Source organism: Somniosus microcephalus, chromosome 2 (genome assembly GCF_052327205.1).
Source record: "Somniosus microcephalus isolate GS21.2 chromosome 2, FLI_Smic_1.0, whole genome shotgun sequence".
In the NCBI taxonomy this organism is placed as follows: domain Eukaryota; kingdom Metazoa; phylum Chordata; class Chondrichthyes; order Squaliformes; family Somniosidae; genus Somniosus; species Somniosus microcephalus.
Genome location: NC_140988.1, coordinates 130885773 through 130908247, shown reverse-complemented (window position 1 = coordinate 130908247; position 22475 = coordinate 130885773). Strand labels below are relative to the sequence as shown.

Genomic DNA, 22475 nt, shown 5'->3' with positions numbered 1-22475 from the left:
TCCCCTTTACTTAAACTGCTTAAGTAATCTTATCAAGAATGATTTAAAGAGAAATAACAATTAAAAAACTCTCACACTTACCCAATCTCACAGCACTCTCTGCTGACTCGCACTCAGTGCTTGCTCGCACTTGCCTGGTCTTTTTATGATACAGAGGTCAGATGTCATCATTCAAGTTCATTAATTTGTAAACATTCACAGAAATTATCTCTGAAATCTATGTAGCCAAATAATTCTTACTTTCCATAACAAAAATCACCACAAGCTTCCTATAATTCCCTACACACTAGCAGGTCTAGCAGAAAATGCTTAATTGACGTTGAGAAATGGCTCTTTTTCCAAGAAGCCAAGCAAACTGACTTTTCCAAATTTGTGCTTCCCATTTCTGGCGGTCGCCAAGTAATGTGGAGGAACCAGAAGTGCAATTGGCAGAAATATTGCCAGCTGGCATCATCCTATTAGTCTCACATCTTTTTTCTGAAATCACCAGCACAACTGTTCACTTTCAGTCCTTCAGGAAACTGTGCAGTCCAGCCAGTGTAACCGGGTTCCACCCCAATTTCCACCGCTGCCAGCCATTTGGCTGTCCTGAATACATTCTAGCACCAGAAAGGCAATGGAAATTTATTATCCAAATTCCTGGTCTCTACATGCTCCAATCCTGCTAGTGGAAACAATCCCTCCATTAAGAAAATCTACCAGCTGATCCTAGAGCTCCGTCAATGCTACTCTACATCCAGCCACTAGGAATCACAATCATTTTCTCTCCTTGCATGAGCATCAGACTGTTAGTTCTTTCTAGTAGCACCAGGAAAACCACTAGCTGTGGCATCGAACCTATAATTACTTGGTACAAACCTGTTTTAAGTTTGACCACTATTCTGTGATGTCAACAGTGCTGCTAACTCAACTCCTCTTTCAGGAACTCTACAGACCCCTTCTAAAGTGTTTTCATACTTATCTTAACATACCTAATACTTTTCCCTAATCTTCTGATCTCTTCACTATTACGTGGGTCTCTAAAGAACCTCATAATGCTCCATTATCTCTACATAGTTTCCATGTTTCCTCAGTTAATCCTTTTCTAATTCAGGAGGAACAGTAAATTGTGTAAATGGGAGCAGGAAGTTACAAAGGGACATAGACAGATTAAGTGAGTGGGCAAAACTGTGACAGATGGAGCTCAATGTGGGGAAATGTGAAGTAATTCACTTTGGATCCAAGAAATATATATCATAATGGCACAGAATTTGCAGTCCCAATGACGGCGTATGCTCAGTGTACACCATCATAAACCTTCTGAAAGGCCCCGCAAATTCCAGGTTTCCGCATGCACTGCGCATGTACGAAAACCCAGAATTTGTGATCTATCAAGGTATGCCTTGACAGATCTACCGAACTGACTAGAAAATCACTTTCGCTGGCACAGATTTGGGCTACTTGCCCAACGACTTTCCAGCAAATGCCCATGAAACGCTTACGCCTGGTAAAAGTAGGTGTAGGGCCTGCTTTCACTAGTGTAAGGGTTAATATAAATCTTAAATTAAAATAAAAAATAAAAAAAATGATGCACAAACACTTCGGGCTGGATTTTGTCATGGGGGCGGGTCAAGTGGTCGGTGGTTCCCGCTCCCGCTGCAAGGCTCGCAAAATTCTACAGACTCCCCAAACCAAGAAAAGAAGAGATTTTTGGACTATTTGAAAGAATATTGGGCCAAAAGGGATTTAAAATCAAAACCCCAGGAAGATTTGGCTATTTTAAAAGGCATGTCCAGGCCTGTGGAAAAGCTAACCAAAGGAACTGGGTTGGGCACAGTGGGACAGACAGTTTGAGTATTGAAAAGGGGCCAGATTGTCTGAGAATGTTCTGGGCCATCCCAGCCATTCTACATAAAGACAATAAGTCCATGGAAGGACTGTTCCCGCCGAAACCTACAGGGCCATCAAGAACATGAATAATATAATACATGCCACTAGTCAACAAAAGAGACCCTGGCCCCAGCAAGAGAAGACAATCAAACGACAGATTAAAACCACTCAGAGAGACATCCAAAACCACTTTGCACACTTAAACTGATTTCGAAGCAATCCCAAAACTAGTTAAAAGCCAATTAAAAATAGATGGGACCAGCCCCAAAACTCGATAAGAATTTTTAAAACTATTAAAATGAACGAGCCCGCCAAAATTAACAATGGACCAGAGGAGATTTGGCGGTCAGATAAGCCAGGCCTCAAAACAGTATAATTGAGGCCTGCTTGTTCGGTTCAACACACAGTTCGGCTCAGAAAGGTTCAAGTTCAGTACAGGAGAGTAGTTAGAAAGTACGGTTCAGAAAGAGTACTACTTATCATCATCATCACCGTACACAGTCGGAGAATCGGAGACTTGAGGAAAGAAGAATGAAATGAAAGGAGAAAGGAATCGCGGCAACCAAAGGCCTCAAGAATCCAACAACTAACACTATTACCACCAACTGGGTAATATTGGACCACCGCGACCATCAAGAAACCAACCTGGGAAAACCCAAACATTCACAAACTTGTTTCCACTCTACAAGCTAGCCTGACTTATCCCTGGGTAAGATTTAGCACAAAAGACTCTAAAACCTATACCTAACCAAAGGAAATTGGGTACTTACCTGATAAATCCAACTACGCACCCGACTGCATCAGCGGACTCACGAAGACTGAAAACCCAATGCAGGTGCAGTCTTCCACCACATCCAGGGTATGGCAGGCCCCAACTATAGTAATCTGGGATGTTATGATTAAGGTTATCCACCAGGTGGTGCTGTAGCTAGTGCTGCCACTACTTAAGGTCAGGGGGTTGCTTCCTGTCAAGGTCAGCAAAGGTGGAATGCCAGGATGCAGGATGCAGGCCTGTATGTTTGCTACGCAGTTGTTAATAAAGTATACAGACTAATTCTAATATCTCGCCTCTTCGAGTTCTTGTTTCACTACATGGATTTATCACACCAACCACCACAGCTAGAGAGAACCCCGAAATCGCGAACCTCTGCAACTGTCAAGAAAGTCGTTTGGTGAGCATTTCCTGGTTCTCTGGAGTTCAACCTAGTTAGTATAGTGGGATTGGGAGGGGTAACGTATTTTGTCTATTGTCATTCTCCCTCGCATATTCCGAAGTGTTCCCCCTTTTAGAGTATAAGATTATTGTATTGTATATTTTCCTGTCTCAAAATAAAATCTCAATTCTTTTGACCAACTCAGGTGTCTGTTGCAATTTTATTACAACCCCCAAATAAGTCCAAAGTCTAGAACCAAGGGAGTGGGAGCGATTCGAACTGCTCAGGGAGTCAGAGGCAAAGCTGACCACACACACCACCCCTTACACCGCCTCCGATGTGAGGCGGGATAATTTAGCTATTTTGCCCTAATTGGGCACTTGATTCCCAGCGTGCGCGAACCCCTGGCCCAATGAGTATTTTGGTCCTGAAACTCGCCTCTGATGACATCATTTATGCAGCTGCATTTAAGGACTGCAAGCAGCCTTGGTTCACTTTCTGCCTCACAACTTTTTTTTGAGATACTTCTGAGGGATTTGTGGTGCACAGATGACAGCCTCAAGGTTCAAGGCCACAATCTGCTTTGATGAGGACTCCCTCCATGCTCTGGTGGAGGGTGCCAGAGCCCAGAAGGAGGTGCTGTTTCCTTCCTCTGGGAGGAAAAAAACCTCCCCAGCAGACCAAAGCTGTGTGGCTGCAAGTGGCACAGGAGGTCAGTTCAAGATCAATGTGCAGCAGAACCTGGCTGCAGTGCAGAAAGAGGTTTAATGACCTTCTCTACACAGGAAAAGTGAGTATGACATCATCATTGCCCTCAATCTGCTCCCCATCGCCTCTCATCACCAGCACTCTACATTGTCAACCTCCTCCTCCACATCCCACTTTACCCTTACATCCCTTGTACCCTTAACCATTCACTCTCTCTATGTACACATTCACTTAACTATTCGACTATGCTGCCCTCACACTCCCTATGACTGTTATGCTATGACAACAACTTACAACACACAGGGAGGGCCCTTGGTCTTGGGACCTCACTCCATCTTTGTGTCCTTCTAAGCATCTATGCTATGGATTCTCTACACTCACTCCATCATTATCACTCAAACTCCACTTGTGTCCCTCATTGCAGGAAAAGAGAGCCCACAATAAGAGGGAAAGGGCAAAGACAGGAGGAGGGCCACCCTCAATAGCCCAGCTTACCAGCGCAGAGGAGGCGGCCCTTGAGATCATGGGAGCCGAGGAGGATGTGCAAGTGGGGAACGGACAGATGGGCGCATCAGAGCAAGCTGGTGACAAAATAGTTTTGCATCTCTCCCATTTACATTGCATGAGTGATTGATACTGATTCTGATGCTCTAACAGATTGACTTATGATCATCTGCACAATTCCATGTTCATGCAACGTTTATCTCACATGTCTAACTCTTTCCTTTACTCCTCCACAGGACCATCGACAGCCGCCCTCCCCACTGTCTAGGAGGAACAGCCTGAGCCACAAGACTCATCAGAGGAAACTGCAACCTCTGAGGGTACAGCGGCAGCAGAATTAAGTGCACCCAGCACCAGCGCAGACACTCACACCTTGGTGGGACCTTCGGAACATAGAGTAAGTATTGTCACCTGGTGTATCACAGCTCACAAGTGAGCATCAGCAGATGGTGGAGACAGGGACAGCAGTGGAGAGTTCTTGTTGGAGGGCGCAGTGTGCTCCTAGTTCAGCTCAGCTCAGCTGCATGTCAACCCTGTGCCTCCGGGTCCATCCAAAAGGAGAGCGGTGCTGGAACTCCAGGAGCAGGTGCAGGAGTCTCTGGCAGGTTTTGTCTCCAGGGTCACTGCGAGTGTGGAGAGGATGGAGGAGTCCATCGCTAACATGAGCAGAGCCTTTGTGGAGGCATTGGCGCATGAACGTATCACCACGGAAAGGATGGCAACCTCCATGGAAAGGATGGCTATCTCCATGGTAAGAATGGCTACCGTAGAGGAGAGGATGGCTATGGTAGAGGAAAGGATGGCTACGGCCATGGAGGAGCTAAGTCGCCAGGGTTTGAAAACATGGTCATTGTTCAGAATAGACTGACATTTCTGGAGGAGTGATGGTCAGCTATTGAGCAGAGAAACCAGAGCTTCATGGAAGTCCTCTGGAGTAGGACCGCCAGTGGAGAAATGGGTCCTCATGGCTCCCCTGAAGTGCAGCAAGGTGCTGTCAAGCCACTTTCTAGCTCTGAAGTGGGGCTGACCTATGAGAGGGATGTTGGTGGCAGACAACAAGGAAGTGGGGACTCCTCTCCAAGCGCTCACACGACCATGCCACTGCAGAGCCCTCAGTCAGAGCCCCACCAGAGTCCTCACCCAACTGAGATCAGCGTCTCAACCCCTGCACAGCTGCAGGAGCAGCAGACTGTTGGCAAGCCCTCACAGGCTCACAACCCCAGAGGACGCCCGCCAAAGGTGTCGAGGCAGGAGCAGCATGAAAGTGAGCAAGGGGCCTCCACATCTGCTGAAGCCACAGGGGAAGCACCACGTAGGAGCACACGTAAGAGGAAGATAAAGCACAAGTAGTCACAAGGGTAGTCACTTGGGTGTTCTGTTGTGTTTAATTGTGAAATGCCATCTGTGACTGAATGTTATAAAATGACTTGATGGCAAACTGTTGAAGTTGTGGGCTGATTCATTTCGCAAATGGGACTTCCACATTGAGGGCTCAGGGCGACATGGAATTGTCAGAATGGTGGTCAGAGTGGTAGGAAGCTGCAGGTTCTTATCCATTGTCGATGGTGTGGTAAGAAGGTACAAGCCAAATGTGTTTGCTTGGGCAGCCTAAGCAAATCTGGCCAAGATGAGTGCATCCCTTGCATCCCAGGCAGCAATGTTGCCGTGTGCTGCCACCGCTGGTTGATGCGCCTCCGCAAGCTCTTCGTTCTCACTCTCCTCCACCTCCTCCTCCTCCTCCTCCTCATCCTCATCTGAGGAGGCTATGCGATGAGCCACTTGTACAAAGGAGGACAAAGGGATTAATTAAGAAAGGGAAAATAGGAGAGTAAGCTTGCAGGGAACATAAAAACTGACTGTAAAAGCTTTTATAGATATGTAAAGAGAAAAAGATTGGTGAAGTCAAGCGTAGGTCCCTTGCAGTCAGAATCAGGGGAATTTATAATGGGAAACAAAGAAATGGCAGACCAACTAAATTCATACTTTGGTTCTGTCTTCACAAAGGAGGACACAAATAACCTCCCAGAGATGCCGGGGAACATAGGGTCTGATGAAAGGGTGGAACTGAAAGAAATCAGTATTTGTAGGGAAATGGTGTTAGGAAAATTGATGGGACTGAAGGCCGATAAATCCCCAGGTCCTGATAATCTACATCCCAGGGTACTTAAGGAAGTGGCCCTAGAAATAGTAGATGCATTGCTGGTCATCTTCCAGAACTCGATAGACTCTGGAACAGTACCCATGGATTGGAGGGTAGCTAATGTTACCTCACTATTCAAAAAAGGTGGTAGAGAAAAAGCGGGGAATTATAGACCGGTAAGCCTGACATCGGTAGTGGGGAAAATGCTAGAATCTATTATAAAAGATGTAATAGCAGAGCACTTGGAAAACAGTGACAGGATCGGACAAAATCAACATGGATTTACAAAAGGTAAATCATGCTTGACTAATCTGCTGGAATTTTTTGAGGATGTAACTGGTAAAATAGATAAGGGAGAACCAGTGGATGTGGTGTATTTGGACTTTCAGAAGGCTTTCGATAAGTTCCCACATAAGAGATTAGCGTGCAAAATTAAGGCACATGGGATTGGGGGCAAGGTATTGACTTGGATAGAGAACTGGTTGGCGGACAAAAAGCAAAGAGTTGGAATAAACGGGTCATTTTCCGAGTGGCAGGCAGTGACTAGTGGGGTACCGCAAGGACCGGTCCTAGGACCTCAGCTGTTCACAATATATATTAATGATCTGGACGAGGGAATTGGATGTAATATCTCCAAATTTGCAGACGACACAAAGCTGGGTGGGAGGGTAAGCTGTGAGGAGGATGTCGTGAAACTCCAGTACGATTTGGACAGATTGGGTGATTGGGCAGAAACATGGCAAATGCCCTGTAATGTGGATAAATGTGAGGTTATCCACTTTGGTGGCAAAAACAGGAAGGCAGATTATTATTTGAATGGCAATAGATTGGGAGAAGGGGAAGTGCAAAGAGACCTGGGTGTTCTTGTGCACCAGTCACTGAAGGTAAGCATGCAGGTGCAGCAGGCAGTTAAGAAGGCAAATGGTATGTTGGCCTTCGTAGCAAGAGGGTTCGAGTACAGGAACAAGGATGTCTTGCTACAGTTGTACAGGGCCTTGGTGAGACCGCACCTTGAGTATTGTGTGCAGTTTTGGTCGCCTTACCTGAGGAAGGACGTTCTTGCCATGGAAGGAGTGCAGCGGAGATTCACCGGGCTGATGCCTGGGATGGCAGGAATGACGTATGAGGAGAGATTGTGTCGATTGGGCTTATACTCACTGGAGTTTAGAAGATTGAGAGGGGATCTCATCGAAACCTATAAAATTCTGTCAGGCCTGGACAGACTAGATGCAGGAAGGATGTTTACGATGGCCGGGGAGGCCAGAACCAGGGGTCATAGTCTAAGGATAAGGGGTAAGCCATTTAGGACTGAAATGAGGAGGAATTTCTTCACCCAGAGAGTGGTGAACCTGTGGAATTCTCTGCCACAGAGGGCGGTGGAGGCCAGTTCATTAAATATATTCAAAAAAGAGTTGGATATATTTCTTAAGGCTAAAGGGATCAAGGGATATGGGGAGAAGGCAGGGACAGGGTACTGAATTTGGATGATCAGCCATGATCTCATTGAATGGCGGAGCAGGCTCGAAGGGCCGAATGGCCTACTCCTGCTCCTATCTTCTATGTTTCTATGTTTTACCTCAGGCAGCTGCAAGCCACGATGTTGTGAAGTGCACAGCAGACCACGACACTTCTGTAGTACTGTAGGACTCCACCTGATCTATCAAGGCATCTGAATGGCATCTTAAGCAAGCCGATTGTTTGCTCGATAATGGATCTGGTGGAAATGTGGCTGGAGTTGTAGCACTCCTCAGTTTCATTGGATAGCCTCCTGAACGGCGTCATTAGCCACATCTTCAGGGGATAGCCCTTTTCTCCAAGTAGCCATCCGCAAAGTTGGTCTGGCGGACTGAAAAGCAGAGGCACACTAGGCTGGTGCAGTATGAAGGAGTCACGGCAACTGCCAGTGTACTTGGCGCAAACATGCAAAATTTCCTTCTTGTTGTTACACACCAGCTGCACGTTGAGGGAGTGGAAGGCCTTGCGGTTGACAAAAATACTTGGATTGTGATGGGGTGCCTTAAGGGCTACATGTGTGCAGTCTACGATGCCCTGCACCCTTGGAAAGTCTGCCATATTAGCAAATCCATCCGCACGTGCGGTTATACTTGCTTGATCCTTGGAGAAGTTGATGTAATTGTGCGCGTTGGCAAAGAGAGCATTGCTTACCTGCGTGATGCAAGTGTTTGCGGCCGCCTGGGAGATGCCGCTGATGTCTGCTGTTGATCCCTGGAATGAGCCTGAAGCAAAAAAGTTGAGTGCGGTGGTGACTTTTACAGCCACTGGTAAGGGGTGTCCACCCGCTCCTCTGGGCTCCAGGCCTTGTTGCAGTATTGCGCAGATGTCACCCACTACCTCTCGCGAAAGTCTCAGCCTCCTTTGGCACTGCTGCTCACTCATGCTAAGGTAGCTTGATGTAAAAAGACTGCTGAGCGCTTGGTTTGAGTATAAAACAAGGCTTTAATCAACTGTTTCAAAACCATGAGATTTCTAGTTACATCACTAGTTCCTGGTTACAGAAACATCCTGAGCAAGCTGGGCCCATGCCCAAGTATTTATACTCCTTGGACGGCGCCACCAGCTGGCCGCCCAGTGTTACTTCATGAGTCATGATAAGATTCATGACATAGCTCATCCTCTGACTGTAAACCCTGTTTTGGGGGTATCTCCTGCGGCAATGTCCTTCCCTGCGCTGGTGCCTTCTGGCCTGTGCAGCTTCAGGTGAGTGAGCAGCAGGTTGGTGCTGCTGTTGTTGCTGCTGCTGTTGTTGTTCCGGGTTCTGCTGCTGCTGCGGCTGGTCTTCATCTGAATCTGAGGTCCAGGAAGAAAGGAAATAAATAGTTCCCATGCTGCTGGTATATACCTCAGTTGAGGAAGCTCTCAGTCAAGGTGGGGAGAGGGTTTCCCTGGAGGTCACAGTGGAGATGGATCTCAGCTTCAACACTTCCAAAATCAGTAGAACTACAAAAAGTTCTCCAAGACCTGAGAAAAGAAAGTTCTGCCACCTGCAAATGATCATTGTGGAAAACGCCGATTTTATGGGGGAGCTGCAGCTGTTAGTAAGCCAACCACTTATGAACCCGACAGGATTAGCTCAGGGCTGGCAAAATCTAGCCCTTAAACTTAGTTTATGCAAATTTTGGCCCGGATTAAAATGTTTAAAATTATTTTTCAAAAAATTACATTTTTATTGTATTTTCTGTATTGAAAGGACTTTTAATTAAATTTGAAAACCAGAACATTTATCTTTATTGCAGTTGTCTAATTGTTTAATTATTTCGGAATTCCATTTGGGTTTATGGGGATTCAGTTTGTAAATGGAATCCTCTTTTCTCATTGGAGGTCCTGGCTCACGTGATCCCAGGGACGCTTCCGAGCCACCTGCGTCCCTGGGATCCCTGGGCCTTTATGCAAGCATAAGCCTGGAGGCCAGAGACCTGAACTCTCTGTAGCTTTATAGCCAGGAGGTACGTTTGTGCATCTTTCGCGGGTCGGAGGCGTACTCTGGAGGTACACCTCCGACCACAAATTCCAGGCCAATATTTTCTAAATGGTGAGAGACTAGAAACTGTGGAGGAGCAAATTGATTCAGGTATCCAGATACACAAATCACTAAAGGCTAGTGCACAGGTACAATAAGTAATCAAAAAGTCTAATGAAATGTTGGCTTTTATCTCAAGAGGGCTGAAATACAAGGCAGAGGAAGTTATGTTTCACTTCTACAGAGCCTTGGCCAGAGCCCATCTGAAGTATTGTATTCAGTTCTGGGGACTGCTTGTCAGGAAGGCTATATTGACCTTAGATTTACCAAAATTATACTGGGGCTTAAAGGGTTAAATTATGAGGACAGGTTGCATAAACTTTGGTTTTATTCCCTTGAGTTTAGAAGGTTGAAGGGTAATTTAATTGAGGTGTTTAAAATAGTAAAAAGATTTGATGGAGTAGATACAGAAGAGTTATTTCCTCTGGTAAGGGAATCCAGATCACCAGGACACAACCTTAAAAAAGAAATACAGGAGTGAAATCGGAAGCACTTTTTCACACAAAGAATAGTGTGAATGTGGAATTCTCTCTCTCAAAAGGCTGTGGATGCTTGATCAATTGAAATTGATAGCGACAAACTTTTTTCGGTAAGGGTGGCAAGGGATATGATCAAAGGCAAGCAAATGGAGTTGAGGTATAGATTAGCCATGATCTAATTAAATGGCAGAACAGTCCCAAGGGGCTGAATGGCCTATTCCTGTTCCTATGTTCCTAATCTTATCAAACTCCCTTATGCTATTCCCATACCTAGTCCTCAACTGCATATGCTCATTCATCTATTCCTCCCTTACTAGATTTATCTATTGCATAGCCTATTGCACAACCTCCACCAACTACTACAGTCACACGTTTAACACACCTAGGAGATCTCTTGTCAGGGTAGATTAATGCTGATCTTGTATTTAAAACATTGCAATTTTCAAAATATACAAAGTAGCTGTACTTAGCCAAGAAGCTTTATTTTCCACCAAATACCCTTTTTTACAGGGAAGTTCCAGTAATTTTATCCAACTATCTTAACTGGTTGATTGTCATTATCAAATCTGTCTCATCCCTCCCATTGTGATGGCACTGAAGCAAATAAAAACAAAATTAAACATAGGGGAAGGCACAGAGAGAGAGAGAGAAAGAGAGACTGAGAAAGAGAGAGAGAGAGAGGGAGAGAGAGAAAGGCCCCGATATTAACTCAGAGGCGTGTTGGAAGTGAGGGGTTCAGATATCGCGTGGCAAACCCAGAAGTAAGTTCAGCGTATCTGTTAGTGCCATTTTAATGTGACCAGGTCATTATCATTTTACTTCCGGGTTTGGCGTTGATTGCATGGCAACGGGTGTGATAAGAACCCACATGATGCCATCTTAACTCCAGTATTTAAAGGGCCAATCCAAAGATGGGATTTGGAGGAGTTGGAGTTGGAAACAAGAGAAGACAAAGTGTGACAATGGATTCCAGATCCTCAAAGATTGAACCCCACTTCAATGACACCTCCCTTGATGTACTGCTGGGGGCTGTGAGGAGCCAGAGAGAGATACTCTTCCCCAGCAATGGGAGGAAGAAACCTGCTGTTGCCACAAAGAAGGCATGATTGGAGGTGGCCCAGGAGGTCAGAGCAGGAGCATTGTGCCATGCTCCTGGATTCAGTGCAGACAGCACTTTAATGACCTCCTCAGGAAAGGTGAGTACAGTTGCACATTCACCTACATTCTGCAGTGCGTAGCACCCCAGTACTTCACTCTGCCTTGTTAAGCATACTGCATCACATCACTCCTCACACCCACTTAGCTTGCAAGCTCACCCATCATTCTCTTTCTAAGCACTTCCTCACATCCCCATCTATCCATTCACCACTGCCACTTACCCTCACCCTTATGCAATTTCATGCCTCTCCCTGATGCACTCACCAAATGCACTCCATCGATTTGGTGAACACATACCATTACAGTCACTCATAGGTCTGTTCTTTCCCTCCTCACAGGAGGGGAGAGCACAGAACACCAGGGAGAAGGAGAGAACCAGAGTTGGTCCTCCACAGATTTCCCAGCTAAGAACTGCAGAGGAGGATGCACTGGAGATCAGTGGCGATTTGGTGTCACTGGCCATTAGAGCTGGGGAGATGGAAACTTTCCAGCTACCTGGTGACACAATTAACTATCATTGACCCACATGTCATACAACACTCAGTCACGTTGACTTGATTTCAACACCGACTGAAATATGATCACCTACATAATGATAAGTTACAACATACTTGCCTTGCCAGTACTAATTCATATCTTTTCTCTCCACCAGGGCCTTCACGCATGCAGCAGGATTCCGTGTACCTCACAGATGACAAATCCTCAGAGGAGCTGATTCATTCTGAGGGTGCACCATCGCAGGATTCATGCTTACCATGCACCAGCTCAGATACTGGCACTTAGGTGGGACCAGTGAGACAGATAGTTGGGTTTTCACCTGGTGACTCACACTTTAGAGAGTCCATGTCGGAGGGCACAGCCCTCTCCAAGCTCTGCGCAGCTGGACACAGATGCTGTACCCAGGGGCCGTCGATTTAAAGGAGAATCATTGAGCAGCAGCAGAGAATGTACGATGTACTGAAAGGCCTTCCAAGCACATTGACCATGACTGCAGAGAGAATGGAGGAGTTCACCTCAAGCATGAGTGGGTTGATGTCACACGGCACTGTGATGATGTCTTCCTGAATGGATAGATTGGCCAACTCCATGGAACATCAAACACGGCAATCAAAGTAATCCATGCAGACCTTGAACAAGGGCTGCAGACTCTGGATGCCAACATGTCTGGTGCCTTAAATAGGATGACAGATACCTTAGCCTTGGCCTTACAGTGCCTCACTGATCTGCACCAAAGTGCTCTCCAGCACAGTGGTAGCAGTGAAGGGCAAGTTGGCCCATGGTGATGGTGAAAGAGGGCATGCAAGTGGGAATTCCACTCAAAGCACTTCCACTTCTCACCCGTTCCCCCCTCCCCACTCAGTCAGTACCCAACATGCTGCCTCGTCTCCCGATGGCTGAGTCTGCCCCTACACAGGTGCATGTGGAGCAGGATTTGGCGGGGCCTTCACAGAGGTCATCAGCCAAGAGCATCTGAGCAGTCAGAGCAGGGATCTGAGCAGCCTGCCTCTACTTCTGCTGAAGCCACAGGGATTGCACCACTTAGGAGTAGCAGGAAAAGGAGCCTGAGGTGAAGAAGTTGAGGCCGGTGGTCACTTTGACATCCACTGGTAAAGTGTGGCCACCAGGTCCACTTGGCAGCAGGTTTTCTTCCACAAGGCTGCAAATGTCTACCACATCCTGACGTGATACCCTGAGCCTCCCGAGGCATTGGTGCTCAGTCATGTCCAGGAAGCTGATCCTCTGCCTATATACCCTGTGTTGTGGGTATCGCCTCCTGCGAGGTGCACCCCTGTGCTCATCCACTCTCTCCTGTGGAGTGGCAGGTCTGTGAGAAGAAGGCAGCTGCTGCTCCTGCTGGTGCTGCTGGTGGTGCTCCTGCTGCTGGTTCCCCTGCTGCTGCTGCTGACATTGCAGCTGCTGCTCATCTTGGTCCTCATCTAAACTCCAAGGTAAAGCAGCATAAGCAGCACCATGCTGATCTGATATATGACAGATGGAAAGTGGCGATCAAACACACAGACTTCCAAAGTATGAAAGTGACCTCTGACGTAGTGAAAGCCACCTTCAAAATAGTAAAAATCACTTCCAAAGTTGTAGAAATCACCTGCAAAGTACTGAAAGCAAACTCTCAGAACAAGTGCTGTGAGCAAAAGCCTTTCACGTAGGCAAGGAAGTAGATGTAAGGTCTCAGTACTTATGGGACTTTTTGCCTGTCATTTGTTCAGTCCCCTCAATTGTCATTGTGCTCTCATCTTGTTTTCACTGGTGAGATCCAGGAAGCTCAGGAAACCCATGCACCCAGTTAAAATTGAAAACCCCTGTTAAAAAAGCAGTAATTACCTCTGAACATATTGAAATTGGCAACCTGCCTCTCTGGAGGGGTTTTCTCGCTCGCAGCTGAATGCACTGCAGTTAAATGCAGAAGTCGACGTGTTTGAGCAGGCTTCCTGACACGTTTTCAATTTCAACGCTTTTAACCACCCACCTGCTCCCAAACCCACTCGCTGTTTGAAATTAAAATTCCCGCCCCCAGCCAGTCTCTGCTTCCTATCCTTCAGTCAACCTCCTATCCATGCTGCCAAGCACCTTAATCTTCACAACAGGCCCCTAACATGGTACTTATTAAATTCTTTTTAGAAGTCCAAATATACCACATCCACTGCGTTTCCTTTGAGACGATACAAAGTTTGGTGGAAACGTAAGTTGTGAGGAGGATGCAAAGAGGCTGCAAAGGGATATAAACAGGTTAGGTGAGTGGGAAGAACATGGCAGATGGAATATAATGTGGAGAAATGTGAAGATATTCATTTTGGAGGGAAAAATAGAAAAGAAGAATAATTTTTAAATGGTGAGAGACTGGGAAATGTTGGTATTCAGAGGAAACTGGGCAATGTTCCCTCTAAATTTTTTTGTACTGAGCAGGCAATGAACATGGGAACGGTAGCATAGTGGTTATGTTACTGGACTAGTAATCCAGAGGTTTGGACTAATGATCTGGAGACGTGAGTTTAAATCCCACCATGGCAGCTGTGGAATTTAAATTCAGTTAATTAAATAAATCTGGAATAAAAAGCTAGTATCAGTAATGGTGACCATGAAACTATCGGATTGTCGTAAAAACCCATCTGGTTCACGAATATCCTTTAGGGAAAGAAATCTGCTATCCTTACCCGATTCCAGACCAATGTGGTTGACTCTTAACTGCCCTCTGAAAAGGCCTAGCAAGCCACTCAGCTGTAAAAAAACAGCTACGAAAAACAATAAGAATAAAACCGGATGGACCACCTGGCATCGACATCGGCACTGGCTACGGACACGACAATGGCACACCCAGCCCAGTCGATCCTGCAATGTCCTCCTCACCAACATCTAGGGACTTGTGCCAAAATTGAGAGAGCTGTCCCATAGAAGAGTCAAGCAACAGCCTGACATAATCATACTCAGAAAATCATACCTTTCAGCCAATGTCCCAGACTCCTCCATCACCATCCCTGGGTATGTCCTGTCCCACCAGCAGAACAGACCCACCACAGGTGGCGGCACAGTGGTATACTGTATACCCAGGAAGGATGGCCCTGGGAGTCCTCAACTTTGACTCTGGACCCCATGAAGTCTCATGACTTCAGGTCAAGCATGGGCAAGGAAACCTCCTGCTGATTACCACCGACCACCCTCCCTCAGCTGATGAATCAGTAATCCTCCATGTTGAACACTACTTAGAAGAGTAGCAAGGGCACAGAATGTACTCTGGTGGGGGACTTCAATGTCCATTACCAAGAGTGGCTCAGTAGCACCACTACTGACCGAGCTGGCTGAGTCCTGAAGAACACAGCTGCCATTCTGGGCCTGCAACAGGTTGTGAGAGAACCAACATGAGGAAAAAACCTACTTGACCTCGTCCTCACCAATCTACCTGTCGCAGATGCATCTGTCTATGACAGCATTGGTAGCAGTGACCACAGCAGTCATTGTGGAGACGAAGTCTTGTCTTCACACTGAGGACACCCTCCATTGTGTTGTGTGGCACTCCCACCGTGCTAAATGGGATAGATTCAGAACAGATCTAGCAGCTCAAAACTGGGCATCCCTGAGGCGCTGTGGGCCATCAGCAGCAGCAGAATTGTATTCCACCACAATCTGTAACCTCATGGCCCGGCATATTCCTCACTCTACCATTACCATCAAGCCAGGGGACCAACACTGGTTCAATAAGGAGTTTAGAAGAGCATGCCAGGAGCAGCACCAGGTGTACCTAAAAATGAGGTAGCTGGGGAAGCTGCACCACAGGACTACAAGCACGCTAAAAAGCGGAAGCAGCATGCTATAGACAGAGCTAAGCGATCCCACAATCAACAGATCAGATCAAAGCTCTGCAGTCCTGCCACATCCAGTCGTGAATGGTGGTGGACCATTAAACAACTAACGGGAGGGGGAGGCTCCATGAATATCCCCATCCTCAATGATGGTGGAGCCCAGCACGTGAGTGCAAAAGGCAAAGCTGAAACATTTGCAACCATCTTCAGCCAGAAATGCCGAGTGGATGATCCATATCAGCCTCCTCCTGAGGCCCGCACCATCACAGAAGCCAGTCTTTAGCCAATTTGATTCACTCCATGTGATATGCAAAAACATAGAAACATAGAAACGTAGAAGATAGGAGCAGGAGTAGGCCATTCGGTCCTTCGAGCCTGCTCCGCCATTCAATGAGATCATGGCTGATCATCCAAATTCAGTACCCTGTCGGGGCTGAGCACACTGGATACAGCAAAGGCTGTGGGACCCGATAACATTCCAGCTGTTATGCTGAAGACTTGTGCTCCAGAACAAGCTGTGCCTCTAGCCAAGCTGTTCCAGTACAGCTTTAACACTGGCATCTATCCGACAATGTGAAAAGCTGCCCAGCTATGTCCTGTCCACAAAAAGCAGGACAAATTCAATCCAGCCAATTACCGCCCCATCAGTCATCTCTCAATCATCCACAAAGTGATGGAAGGTGTCGTCGACAGTGCTATCAAGTGGCACTTTCTCACCAATAACCTGCTCACTGATGCCCAATTTGGGTTCTGCCAGGACCACTCGGCTCCAGACCTCATTACAGCCTTGGTCCAAACCTGGAGAAAAGAGCTGAATTCCAAAGGTGAGGTGAGAGTGACTGTCCTTGACATCAAGGCAGCATTTGACCGAGTGTGGCATCAAGGAACCCTAGTAAAATTGAAGTCAATGGGAGTTGGGTGTAAAACTATCCACTGGCTGGAGTCATGCCTAGCACAAAGGCAGATGGTTGTGGTGGTTGGAGGTCAATTATCACAGCCCCAGGACATCGCTGCAGGCGTTCCTCAGGGCAGTGTCCTAGGCCCAACCATCTTCAGTTGCTTCATCAATGACTTTCCCTCCATCATAAGGTCAGAAGTGGGGATGTTCACTGATGACTGCACAGTGTTCAGTGCCATTCACAACTCCTCAGATACTGAAGCAGTCCATGCCCGCATGCAGCAAGACCTAGACGACGTTCAGGCTTTGGCTGATAAGTGGCAGGTAACATTCGTGCCACACAAGTGCCAGGCAATGACTATCTCCAACAAGTGAGCGTCTAACCACCGCCCCTTGACATTCAACAGCATTATCATTGCTAAATCCCCCACCATCAATGTCCATTGACCAGAAACTTACCTGGACCAGCCACACAAATACTGTGGCAACAGGAGCAGGTCAGAGGCTGGGTATTCTGCGGCGAGTGTCTCAACTCCTGACTCCCCAAAGCCTTTCCACCATCTACAAGACACAAATCAGGAGTATGATGGAATACTTTCCACTTGCCTGGATGAGTGCAGCTCCAACAACACTCAAGAAGCTTGACACCATCCAAGACAAAGCAGCCCGCTTGATTGGCACCCCATCCACCACCTTTAACATTCACTCCCTCCACCACCAGCATACCATGGTTGCAATGTGTACCATCTACAAGATGCACTGCAGCAACTCACCAAGGCTTCTTCGGCAGCACCTCCCAAATCCGCGACCTGTACCACCTAGAACGACAAGGGCAGCTGGTGCATGGGAACACCATCACCTCCAAGTTCACCTCCAAGTCATACACCATCCTGACTTGGAAGTATATCGCCGATCCTTCATCGTTGCTGGGTCAAAATCCTGGAACTCCCTACCTAACAGCACTGTGGGAGTACCTTCACCACACAGACTGCAGTGGTTCAAGAAGGCGTCACACCACCACCTTCTCAAGGGCAACTAGGGATGGGCAATAAATTCTGGCCTTGCCAGCGGCGCCCAGATCCCATGTACGAATATTTAAAAAAATGACTTTAAGCGCAACCCTTTCGTCCGTGAGCAAATTTTAGCACAACTTTTACAACAAAAACCACTTAATATATATATACAGTAATGCCATAAAGCCACCACACCATCTCAAATCATGAGACAATCAGACAAACTCTCAAAAATCAGTGAGCTTTTAGTTAGTGGTAGCATTCCTCCCCTCTGAGTTAGAAGGTGAATGGTTCGAGTCCCACTAAAGACAAACTCCGGCAAGCGGAGATTAGGATATGGTCTCTAAATACTGGGTTGACATCTAGCAGGGTACTCGCGTCCAGATTGAGTGACCATGGGTTCAATGGTAGTATTCCTGCCTCTGAGTCAGAAGGGTTGGGTTCGGACCGCACTCCAGAGAACTCTGGTGAGCCTAGCACCGGAACTCTGAATACTGGGCTGGCATCCAGCAGGGGTACTTGAGTCCGATGTATGTGGGTGCCCCTCTACATCATAAAAGGGCCGGTGGGGTTTTTTAGTGTTGGTTGCAGCCCACCTAGGAAAAGGTACTCTGAAGATAAAAACCTGTGAGGAAGGTAATAGGACCTGAGCTGCTCTTCCCTTGTAAGTGGCTGAACACTCCCAGTGTGTGACACAATGGACAGACTCACAATTAGAATTTTTTTAATTAATTCTAAAATCCTGAAAATAATTAAGATAAAGATTAAAATAAAGATCTTTACAGTCTATTAAGCATGAGTTGCGCAGAATGCACAAGGGAAAATCTGGCAGAATCAAGGGATACGGAGATAGGGCGGGAAAGTGGAGTTGAGGTCGAAGATCAGCCATGATCCTATTGAATGGCGGAGCAGGCTCGAGGGGCTGTATGGCCCACTCATGCTCCTAATTCTTATGTTCTTAGAGGATTGCATGGCCCTTACAGAGCCAATTGGATTTTTCTTTTATTTATTTCAATGAAAGGAAATTTAGCCCAGGTTCTGTTACTGTCATACAATCCTCCCCACCAGATTTTTCATTCTGCTCTCTGCCCAAATAGTACTTAATGCTCAGTTGGGAAAGATGAAAATTTACTCCAATATGTCAATATTGTAAAATGGTCACATTTAAACCAATGAGCTTTTTATTGGTGTGTTATAAAAAGTTCTATAGTTTATTTCATTCTCTGACATCTTAATATGCAATCCATTTTTGTTTATATAACTTTAAAAAATTCCCAGTATTCATTACTCATTTTCATTGAAGTTATTTTGTTCTAAAAAAGCACATGTAAATGTATGATATTGCAGCCCACATACACAGTGCAAAATAAACACCTTGTTCTCACTTTTGTAAATGCCACTCTGTTAATTGTTCATCAAAATGAGTCTTAACACCTTATTGTTTATTATTGGCAGCTTTGGCAAAAAAGTCAATTTTAAATGATTTCATTCATTTTATGGTAACTATAAAATATATTTTAGTCCAATTTTGTTCACAGTACTTATTGTCTAAATTATATATGTTGTACTATTGTGTACATTATCGACATCTTATACATTTACTTAAAGAGAGGTGCAATCTTATTGTAGTCTTGCACACAACAGACTGTTAGAATGGATTCCTACAGTCTTTGGAACATGTTCCAATTCTTTAATGAAGTTGGCAGGATGTCGGTTAAATCTTTAAATAAACAGAGTGAGGGTTATGTTATAATCTATTTCTATGGATCACAAATTACTTTTGCGACTTGAATCCATTTTGTGTTTCTTACACAGTGGATTACTTTTTTGTAATGCATCATTGTGTCCCAGAAAGTGTTATCTATGAAGTAATTTGTTTAATCTCTGGGCTCGATTTTAATTCCCGAGGCGGTTTGGAGGCGAGTTCAGTTGCTGATGTCCGATTTTGATTCAATGAACTTGTTGATTTCAATGAGGCGCGCTGGCCAGTCCAATGAGTGGGATTAGGTCAACTGGCCGCCTCTGATGACAACATCATAGCAGCTGCTTTTAAAACTGACATTCAGCCTAAGCCTTTCTCTTGTGGGTTCCTGGGCTCACTGATATTGATTTATACGCAAAAGGCTTAATGATCTTGTGCAAACATCAAAAGTGAGTATCCCATCACACTTGCCTTCAATCTGCTTCCCTTCTCTTCACATCACCAGCACTTTGCGTTGTAAGCCTCCTCCTTCACATCCCACCTTATTCTTACTTCCCTTGCACCCTTACCTATCCATCTCTGTCTCTGCACTGAATCACTTCAGCATCCTGCCTATGCACCCTTTAGACTCGCTCTCACTGTTACGCAGTGACAACAGCTAACAACGCACAGGGAGCTGCCTTCCTCTTGGCACCTCACCCCATCTTCGTCTCCCTCAAAGCTTCTATGGTAGGGATTATTCACACTTACTCCATCACTGTGACTGAAATACCGCTTGTGTCCCTCCTTGCAGGAAAAGATGGCCCACAATAAGAGGGAGAGAGCACTGACTGGAGTAGCAATATTGACCAGTGCTGAGGAGGCTGCATACGAGATTGTTGGAGGTGGCGAGGACCTGGAAGTGGGCGATGGAGAGACAGGCACACTAGAGGAAGCTGGTGACATAATAAAGTTTCATCCCTCTCAGAATGCAATGGCATATGATGTTTATAGAGAATCGCGTTGTATCATCTGCTCAAAAGGATGTGTCTGCTACATCCATATCAGATGTCTAAATCATGCCTTTACTCTCCCACAGGACCATCGAGCGCCACCCTCCCCACGATCCAGGAAGAAGAGTCGGACAATTCCTCTGAAGGAGCAGCATCACCAGGACTCAGCGCACCCAGCACCAGCGCAGCAACGCACATCTCGGTGGGGCCCTCACGAGTTAGAGTAGTGTTGCCACCTGGTCTATCACAGCGCACAAGTGAGCATCAGCAGGTGGTGAAGACAGCGACAGCAGTGGAGAGTCCTCGGCGGAGGTCACAGGACTCTCCTAGCTCTGCTGAGCTGCATGCAGATGCTGTGCCACTGGGGCCATCCAGAAAAAGAGCATCTCGGGAAATACAGGAACAAGTGCAGGAGTCTCTGGAAGGGTTTTTCTCCAGGGTTAGTGCGAGTGTGGATAGAATGGAGGAATCCATCTGTAACATCAGCACTGCTGTGGTGGAGGCAATGGCGCATGGACGCACCTCCATGGATAGGATGGCAATCTCCATAGAAAGGCTGGCTACCTCAGTGGAAAGGCTGGCTACCTCAGTGGAAAGGTTGGCTACCTCAGTGGAAAGGATGGCTACCTCCATGGAGGAAATAAGTCGACAGAGTCAGGAAAACAAGGTGACTGTTCAAAAGAGAATGTCATCTCTGGAGAAGCAATGGGCAGCTATTTAGCAGAGAGACCAGAGCTTCATGGGTGTCCTTTTGATGAGGACTGCCAGTGCAGATACGGGTTCTCATGGTTCCCCTGATGTGCAGTAAGGTGCTCTCTAGAAACTTGCCAGTACTGAGGTGTGGCTGACCCATGAGAGGGATGTTGTTGGCAGGACAGAATTTAAGTGTGGGCTCCTCTCAAAGCGCTCATACGACCATACCACTGCGGAGCCCTTGGTCAAAGACCCACTGTGTGGAGACAACTGAGATGGCTGTTTCAGTCCCTGCACAGCCGCAGGAAGAGCAGAATGTTGAAGAGCCCTCCTAGGCTCCCAAACCCAGAGGACTCCCGCCAAAGGCGTCTAAGCAGGCGTATTATCCTAGTCAGCAAGGTGCCTCTACATCTGCTGAAGCCACAGGGGAAGCATCACATAGAAGCACGCGTAAGAGAAAGATTGAGTGATTTTTTTTTTCTGACTGTTGTTGGTTTATTATCCTTTTGTGATGTGTAAAAGAAAAATTATGGCAAACAGTTGATTGTGTGGCCTATGTGTTATGAGAAATGGCAAAAGCGCATTGAGGGCTCAGGGTGACTTGCTTTTGTAATGCTGATGGTAAAAGTGATAGGAAATAATATGGTATAGCAGAGATGATGTATGACATTGGACAAGTGTCGCCTGCAATTACAGAGCCATATGGTAGCCACCTATGGTTGAAGAGTAAACTTATGCGAATGTGGCATGGCAGTGTGCATACCCTGCTTGACGGGCAGCAGTGAACTGGAGGGATACTGCATTGGTCACAACAGGGCATGCAAGGCGCACATCGTCCTCCTCCTCTTCCCAGGAAGATCTGTGCTGAGCCACGCGGCTGCTACTCCTCCGATTATGAGGACCAGGATGAGAGGGCATAAATGTTTCCCTTCCCCTTGCTATAGATTTTATTTGACGCATCAAGCTTGCAAGCGCACCATTGAAGTGGCCTGAAATTATTCCATTCAGATCACACTGCAGATGGGTGTCAGCTTGAACAGTCACAGGGTCAGTAGATGTGCAAAATCTTATCCCAAACCTACAACAGCAAAGTTGTTGCATCTGAATGTCATCCATGTTTCAGGGCTCTTTTAAAGTGCTCCACCAATGCATACAAATCATGTCCTCCAGCAACTCGTCTCCTTGAAGCTGGCCTGTTTCTGACAAGTCAGGAAACAGGAGCCAGAAGCATGAAAATGGGAAACCACTATCAAAATAGTATTAGCAAGGCAGTTAACAGGCTCTTAACTGCCTTAACTACCTGTCCCACCGGTT

The 22475-nt window shown here is 46.4% G+C and overlaps 1 long non-coding RNA gene across 2 annotated transcripts in view; it reads right to left on the bottom strand.

Annotated features, from left to right (window-relative positions):
- Positions 1 to 22475, bottom strand: part of LOC147122951 (uncharacterized) — a 79349-nt gene that overhangs the window by 30446 nt on the left and 26428 nt on the right. The window lies entirely within an intron of this gene.